This window comes from Glandiceps talaboti, chromosome 14 (assembly GCF_964340395.1).
Source record: "Glandiceps talaboti chromosome 14, keGlaTala1.1, whole genome shotgun sequence".
Taxonomy (NCBI): Eukaryota; Metazoa; Hemichordata; class Enteropneusta; family Spengelidae; genus Glandiceps; species Glandiceps talaboti.
Genome location: NC_135562.1, coordinates 20,840,945 through 20,850,187, shown reverse-complemented (window position 1 = coordinate 20,850,187; position 9,243 = coordinate 20,840,945). Strand labels below are relative to the sequence as shown.

At 34.7% G+C, this 9,243-nt stretch overlaps 1 long non-coding RNA gene across 1 annotated transcript; it reads right to left on the bottom strand.

The window, feature by feature from the left end:
- Positions 1 to 780: 780 nt before the first annotated feature.
- On the bottom strand, positions 781 to 7,896 carry LOC144445527 (uncharacterized). Its single transcript, XR_013481914.1, has 9 exons — positions 6,834 to 7,896; positions 6,545 to 6,618; positions 5,780 to 5,863; positions 5,498 to 5,565; positions 5,032 to 5,092; positions 4,064 to 4,395; positions 3,615 to 3,728; positions 3,174 to 3,241; positions 781 to 2,922 (listed from the first exon to the last, which is right to left on the bottom strand). It is a non-coding gene; the product is annotated as an uncharacterized LOC144445527 (long non-coding RNA).
- Between the last annotated feature and the right edge of the window lie 1,347 nt (positions 7,897 to 9,243).

Sequence of the window (9,243 nt, the reverse complement as noted above, 5' to 3'; positions counted from 1 at the left end):
AAATATTTCTCTCCCCTTAATATAAAATACATCCATCCCCCAAATAAAATTTTTCTCTCCCCTTAATATAAAGTGCATCAATCCCCTAAATAAAATACTTTTCTCCCCTAAATATAAAGTACATCCATCCCCTAAATAAAATATTTCTATCCCTTAATATAAAGTACATCCATCCCCTTAATAAAATATTTCTCTCCCCTTAAAATAAAGTACATCCATCCCCTAAATAAAATATTTCTCTCCCCTTAATATAAAGTACATCCATCCCCTAAATAAAATATTTCTCTCCCCTTAATATAAAGTACATCCATCCCCAAAATAAAATATTTCTCTCCCCTTAATATAAAATACACCTATCCCCTAAATAAGATATTTCTCTCCCCTTAATATAAAGTGCATCAATCCCCTAAATAAAAAGTACATCCATCCCCTACATAAAATATATCTCTCCTTAATATAAAGTGCATCCATCCGCTGAATAAAATATTTCTCTCCCCTTAATATAAAGTACATCCATCCCCTAAATAAAATATTTCTCTCCCCTTAAAATAAAGTACATCCATCCCCTACATAAAATATTTCTCTCCCCTTAATATAAAGTACATCCATCCCCTAAATAAAATATTTCTCTCCCCTTAAAATAAAGTACATCCATCCCCTAAATAAAATATTTCTCTACCCTTAATATAAAGTACATCCATCCCCTAAATAAAATATTTCTCTCCCCTTAATATAAAGTACATCCATCCCCAAAATAAAATATTTCTCTCCCCTTAATATAAAGTACATCCATCCCCTAAATAAAATAAACCTATCCCCTTAATATAAAGTACATCCATCCCCAAAATAAAATATTTCTCTCCCCTTAATATAAAATACATCTATCCCCTAAATAACATATTTCTCTCCCCTTAATATAAAGTGCATCAATCCCCTAAATAAAAAGTACATCCATCCCCTAAATAAAATATTTCTCTCCTTAATATAAAGTACATCCATCCGCTGAATAAAATATTTCTCTCCCCTTAATATACAGTACATCCATCCCCTAAATAAAATATTTCTCTCCCCTTAAAATAAAGTACATCCATCCCCTAAATAAAATATTTCTCTCCCCTTAATATAAAGTGCATCAATCCCCTAAATAAAAAGTACATCCATCCCCTAAATAAAATATTTCTCTCCTTAATATAAAGTACATCCATCCGCTGAATAAAATATTTCTCTCCCCTTAATATACAGTACATCCATCCCCTAAATAAAATATTTCTCTCCCCTTAAAATAAAGTACATCCATCCCCTAAATAAAATATTTCTCTCCCCTTAAAATAAAGTGCATCCATCCCCTACATAAAATATTTCTCTCCCCTTAATATAAAGTACATCCATCCCCTAAATAAAATATTTCTCTCCCCTTAAAATAAAGTACATCCATCCCCTAAATAAAATATTTCTCTCCCCTTAATATAAAGTACATCCATCCCCTAAATAAAATATTTCTCTCCACTAAATATAAAATGCACCCATCCCCTAAAGAAAAAGTACATCCATCCCCTAAATAAAATATTTCTCTCCCTAAATATAAAGTACATCCATCCCCTAAATAAAAAGTACATCCATCCCCTAAATAAAAAGTAGAATTCCACCCTCTAAATAAAACTTCCCTAAATATAAAGTACATCCATCTCAAAAGAGATACTTTTCATTTGTGATGGACATACTTTTCAAATACTTTGTATGAAGAATGGCAGTGGTAATACAAAGGGTATTGTAAAGTTTAAGCAACCAAATATGAACAACCAACCCGTGTGAAAAAACCCACAACTATATGAAGGATAAACAAACATATAACCTGTGTGACTCCCCATAAAGTGTTGTTCATTAAATCCCACAATTATCATGTACTACAAATACTAGACAAGTTGCCTGGTTTCTTTGCGCAAACTTAACAATCACCGAAAGATAGTTAGAGTTACTTTTATTATATATTAGTTGATGTTAGTGTTAGTGTTAGTGTTAGTGTTAGTGTTAGGGTAAGGTTATAGGTTAAAGGTTATAGTTCAGGTTAAGGTTACATAAAGAAGGTTAAAGGAGTGATCAAAGCTTGCACAAATTAAGCAACAAAGTCTATCATTTGAAGTACAATGAAGATTTGTATCATGTTACTTAAATTTGACAATTTTCTGATGTAAATAGTTCCCCACCCAACTGTATACTAATCAGCTGGTTCTAAAGTTCTTATAACCATTTAATCAAAAATTTCAATTTTCAGATGACTTTAATCCTCTTTCTCCCAGTGGCTGTAGGATATTTGTTTGTACACAACTAACTACTAGTTGGGAGAAAGAGGATTAAAGACCAGATATCTGGTCATTTCGCAGTGAACATAACTTTATCATTACACAAAAGTATTACCATTACCTAACTTCACAAATCAACTGGCCTTGTGATAAAAACAAACAAACTAGTTTTCTATTATGTTCAAGGACAATAGCCCCAAAATTAACTGCAAGAATGTAAAGTTAATCTGTGTCCAAAATCTGCCTGTACAAGTTGATGGTAATTAAGTTCATAATATCCTGATACTCAAGGGCAAAGGTCAGTTTTTACACAGAAAGCTCATCTAAAAGGTATGTTTACAATATACTTAAATTTGTCTGTACAAAATATTAACAGTATGGAGTAAATTGCTAGGCTGACCTTGAATATGAAGGTCAAAGTCATAGGTTACTGTCTTTGATAATATCTAGCATGGTACATGCATATGGCTCCCCTCCAGGCTGGCATGCATGTTGACAGTGATATGTTTTCATGGTGATGAATCAGATGTCTATGAATAAGTACACCTGTGTACAATCTTTGGTACTGTAGCAGTTCTTTATGTGCAGCGCATTCAAAGTGCTCATGAGAGTTTGTTGATTCCTGCAATCGAAAAATCATTGACATAATTCAATATTAATTCACAGTAAAGCTCATGCAAATATTATTCCAAATTACAAATAATAAATACAAAGATGTAAATGAATGGACAGACCTTCCATCAATAAAACTTTAAAGAAACACACTTCTTTGCAAGCTCTTATCTGGTCCATACAGTACAGGCAGTGAGCTTTGGGTTATTTTCAAGTGGAATATAGACAACAATTCAACTGATGGCAAGATGTCAAACTTACTTCATCCTGTTTTCTTCAGATTTCTTCTTCAATTCCAGTAATACAAATTCCTGACGTGCAAGTATGATCTGAAATACCGAGAGAAGCATGTTTTATGAACTGAACAGAACTGAAATACAACTCATAAACACTTTTTCTCATCTATTTATATGATCCCATGTCAGGAACTGATCATCTGTAATTCTGAGTAAATTACCTACCAGACTGTTATATCAACTACATAATCAACTGAAATGGTACTAAAAATCATCAGATGTAGAATGATGAACACAGGTATTTGTTTATTTACACGTATGCTGATCCAACAATGGTGAATTCAGATAAATATAGAAAGTATTGCAGGACCGAGATTTTCCCTCAACACAAACCTCAATAAAACATCTATCAAGAAAACAATTTCCTTGTTACTGACAAAAGTACATAAAATAAGAAGATTATTACCAAACTGCTCAATAAAATACTTGCTTTTCTCTTCTTTCTCTGATAATAGCTTTGTTCGACAGCTTTGAAGTCATAAATTGTGGTAATACATTTTCTTGGCAGCATTGGCATGGTCTAAAAACAAGGAAACATATTATTAACAAGTCTTGGTCAAAAACGTAACTTTCCCTCTACCAGGTCAATATTCTGACTTCAACAACAAATACAGCTGCTATTTGGCTCATATCGTAAAGGTCATGAAACATAATTACATGCATATGTGGACTACTGTATTCAACATTTGTGATAGATTTGGTTGAAAGTTGCCCATGGATCTCAGAGGTGTAAACCCCCCCCCCCCCCCCCCCCCCTTTATAATTCGGGCAATTTGACTTTAGACATTGTGATAAAGATCAAGGGTATGGGTTATGAAAACAAACTTTGATGAGATTGCAAAATTGGAAACTTACCTACGTCGGCTTCTTGTTTGATAGCTTTCTGCTGAAAACATTATTCTTCAATTTTGTCATATTCTTCACGGATGTGACCTGAAAACAAATAAAACATTACTATAGCTGGATGGCCATTGGATGTCAGAGGTGTACATCAACACTTTGAATAATTTTGGCTTTTTCACTTTGAACATCGGCATCACGATCAAGGGGTCAGGGTTTTTAAAACTAACTTTGAAGAGATTGCAATACTTGACACCTAGTTATGTCTTCTTCTTCTTGTTTGATAACTTTCTTCTATAGCAAAATCCTCTTCAATTCTGGTCATATTAGTTCTTCATGGGTAAGATCTGTACACAAAGAAAACATTATTAATATGAACTGAATTGAACAGAATACCAAGCACATTTAAACTGAATGCCTTCCATAAGGGCAAAGTCTTTAGATTTTTGTTCCTACACACAATAATTGTTTGAATGCAATATTAACAGAACATAATTATACAATTAGTTATGTTTGAAGAATGTACCAAATTTAATTGAATTAGGAGAGTGCATTTACTATTAAAGTAGAACTAGTGGTCACCAGTTGCAAACTGTTCTGCTTGTCTGTTCAAACTAAAAAAAGCTAGCAAGACTTCATGGAAGGTAAAGACCCCCCTCGAATACTTGACTTCTATGTGACTGAACACAACATGATTTAAAAGAATTTACTGGCAAGAAATAGATACTTATGCAGGAAATGGCTGCATTTCAATAACCGACCTCTTTGGTCAAATTGTGTATGTCCCAGTTGACATGTCACCTTTGTACCAGGTTTGAAAGAAATTAGATGCGTCTGAGAAATGATGTATTACGCACAGACAGATGCATGCAGGCATGGACAAAAACAGTGGGTGAATCCCATTCTAATAGTCCCTCTTTTAGAGACTATTGATTCATTTTAGGAGAGATTAGAATATCAAAATTGCAAAATGAGAAACTTACTTGTCCTCTTCTTTTAATAACATTCTTCGCTAGCTTTCTTCATCGTTCCTATGGGTGTGATCTAAAAATTAGGGCAAAGACATTATCAAATAAACTGAAAAGAAATAACATATATATACATACCTCTCATATATACACACTTGCTCTCATAATTTTATATCAATCCCATGTCAGAAACAATAAATCTGTTAATCTAAGGAAACATGGTCAATAGGCCTATATATATAGATAGAAGTAGAGTTTTAGCAGGGCGTGGCACCCTGCTATCCACACTTGGCATCCTCCTATTGACGCCAAGCACCATGCTTTGATGTTTATTTATAAACCATTTGACCAAACCCTCTAAGCACACAAATGCCCTAAAACAAATCTTTTCCGAAGTAAAGTGACACATGGGTATTATCTGAAAATGATAAAAAAACCATTATCAAATATATTGTACAGAAATATATATATAGGTATTTACTTTTGATATTCTTTTCCTTTAGACTTTCTTCAGTAGCGTTTTCTTCAATGTTGACTCAATTGTGTTACCTGAGTAGAGAAGAGAAATATAGATTTACATGGATTATTTATTTCTATGGTGATCCAACAATGGTGTTTTCAAATCAACCAAGAAAATATTTTGCATCTCTTAACCATCACTTTCCCTCTACACAATCTTTGATAAAACCATCCAGTGAGAAAAAATTTCTTCACGACTTAGAAAATCATACATTTTGAAGAGACTGTAAGACTTGAAACTTACTATCTTCTTTATCTTCTGATAACTTTTTTCTTGAGCTTCCTTCATTAATTCTGGTGATACAAGTTCCTGGGGTATGAGCATGATCTTGAATACAAGCACAAACTTCTTGTTTTATGAACTGAACAAGTCTTCATAGAAGACCCCCCCCCCCCCATGAAATACATGTACTTTACTTCTATGTGACAGAATGGAGACATGATATAAAAGAACTTGGCTACAAATATGGCCGCCATTCAATAGAAATTACATTAGCACCAAAAACAATGTCTAATTCTTTTCTTCACATTACTTGTAAACATGATTTGAAAGAAATTGGCAATGTGTAAACACTACAATGTGTGTGATAGGTAGGAATTGGCTGGATTTTGATAATTGGCCCTGAAGGTCAAGGTCTCCAAACATAGCTTGAATCTGATAATATGGGGTAGACACTTGAATGAAGTGTCATGGGTATTGCAGTTTTTGAATTATGCAGTGTTTATTTTTAACTACAAATATTGCCGCCAGAGAAATGATGTACTACACACAGACAGACGCATGCTGGCATGGACAAAAAAGGTGGGTGGAGCCCATTGGGATAGTCCCCCTTTGAGAGACTAATGATTGATTGTATCAGAACATCAAGATTGCAAAATGAGAAACTTACTTGTCCTCTTCTTTTAATAACACTCTATTCGCTTTCTTCATCATTCCTGGGTGTGATCAGAAAAATAGGGCAAAAACATTTACCAAATAAACTAAATAGCAATAATGAAAGATACATACCTCTCATATTTTTTTCTTTAATAAAGTTTCTTCAGCAGCATCCTTCTTCATCAATGATGACTCAATTGTGTTACCTGAGAGGAGAAGAGAAATACTGCATTCCATGGTTTATTTAAATGTATGGTGATCTAACAACGGGTTATTCAGATATATAAATATACAAAAGATTTTGGGTCTCTCAATCATCATTTTCCCTCTACACAAGCCTCAATAAAACGTACTGAGAAAACATTTTGTCATGACTGACAAAAACATGAAAGTTGAAAGGACTCAAAGATTTGAAACTTACATATATGCTTCATCTTCTAATAACTTCATCAGCTTTTCCAGTGATCTGAAAAAACAAGGAAAAAACATTATTAAAAAATGAACAAAATTATAAAGGTACTTGCCTTTGATATTCTTTTTCTTGATATCTTTCAGCGGTAGAGTCCTTCTTCATTGTTATCTGTGTAGCGAAAAAGAAAAAGATTTATATGGGTATTAACAAGTAAAGCCATTGCTTTACTCAAAACAAGACTCACCTTTATAAGTCTGCAGATAACCAGATTCGCTGCGCTGCATCTGTTCATTGAAAATAACTTGCATAGTGGCTTGCAGTTTATAACTGACCACTATAGCAAGACATATTTACATGTAGAACAGATAGAAAAATCATTCAAGATTTCTGTGAACCAATAAGGTTTTAGCAGTTTGCAACCAAGTAACACCACGTGTTTGATCAGTTTACAAACTATACGCAATTGTGCACGCGTAGTAATCTGCAGGTTACATACGCTGATGACAGGGTGTACTCACTGCTTGGCCAATGACCATCTGATTATCACGATTTGGTGGATGTCCAATCTTCAGTCCAGTATTCCTCTTCTAGCCAGTGTATGATAATTGACTTGGTGAACTTCAATACCGAGAGATGTCAATCTGCAGTTATGACAGTAGTCTGGTACATGTGATGTACTTTTAATAGTTATCACAGATTAATTACTACCATTATCAGAGTAGTGGTATCCTTTGTTATCATCTAGGGGATATCCTCATGACATACATCTAGGGGTAACATGAGTTACACTTCCATGTTACAACTCTTCATTTTATCTTTAGTTCAAACAGGTTGTAACCCAGTGAGCTAGTTCTTCTTGTCCTTTCAATCACCTTGATATTTGTCTTTTCCATACGTTTCATAATGTGTCCTATTTATCACTACTTCACTTTCTTTTATACAGGTTGCTGTGAATCCTCTATATGTATTTGTTGTGCTCACACATCGTTTATTGTGTCCTTTATGCCACTCCTCCTTTGTCCAGTGTTCTTGTCCTGTGTTGCCTATTAGCCTGTTTGTAAGGTTGACACTATATCTGTTGCATATCAGTGTCCTGTTTATTTACATGTTGTTTTACATCGCCACGTTCTGTGTTTCGCACTGTGACCTTTTTCATTTTCTGTCCACGCTAGTGTGCCAGTTTTGCACTGAAGACTGTTTTTTAATGTCCTTTAAGATCACCAATGTTTCTGTTTTCAACATGTCCTCTCACTTGCCACATTTCTTGTTTCACACAGTGGCCCATTTCATTTTGTGTCCACACTAATGTGCAGGTTTCGCACTGTAGACTTGTCTTTTAATGTCCTTTTATATCGCAATCGTCTGTTTTCAGCGTGTCCTCTCACTTGCAACTTTTCTTGTTTCGCACTTTGGCCAATTTCATTTTGTGTCCACACTAATGTGCCAGTTTTGCACTGTAGACTTGTTTTTTAATGTCCTTATATCGCAATTCTCTCTGTTTTCAACGTGTCGTCTCACTTGCCACTTTTCTTGTTTCGCACTGGCACGTTTTATTTCATGTCCACACTAATGTGCCAGTTTCGCACTGTGGACTGTTTTTTGAAAGTCCTTTTATGTCACTACTGTCACTGTTTTCAACGTGTCCTCTCACTTGCCACTTTTCTTGTTTCGCTTGGCCCGTTTCATTTTTGTATCCACACTAATGTGCCAGTTTCGCACTGTAGAGTTGTTTTTTAATGTCCTTTTATATTGCCATTGTCTCCGTTTTCAACGTGTCCTCTCACTTGCCACTTGTATTGTTTCGCACTGGCACGTTTCATTTCATGTCCACACTAATGTGCCAGTTTCGCACTCTGGACTGTTTTTTAATGTCCTTGTATATCACCGCTGTCTCTGTTTTCAACATGTCCTCTCACTTGCCACTTTTAGTGTTTCGCACAGTGGCCTGTCTCATTTTATGTCCACACTAATGTGCCAGTTTCGCACAGTGAACTGCTTTTTAATGTCTTTTTATATAACCACTGTCTGTTTTCAACGTGCCCTCTCACTTGCCACTTTCCTTGTTTCGCACTGTGGCCCGTTTCATTTTATGTCCACAATAATGTGCCAGTTTCGCACAGTGAACTGCTTTTTAATGTCTTTTTATATAACCACTGTCTGTTTTCAACGTGTCCTCTCACTTAATGCCACTTGTTTCGCACTGTCTCCCGTTTCATTTTATGTCCAAAATAATGTGCCAGTTTCGCACTGTGGACTATTTTTAATGTCTTTTTATATAACCACTGTCTGTTTTCAACGTGTCCTCTCACTTGCCACTTTACTTGTTTCGCACTGTGGCCCGTTTCAGTTTACATGTATGTCCACAATAATGTGCTAGTTTCGCACTGTGAACTATTTTTTAATGTCTTTTTATATAACC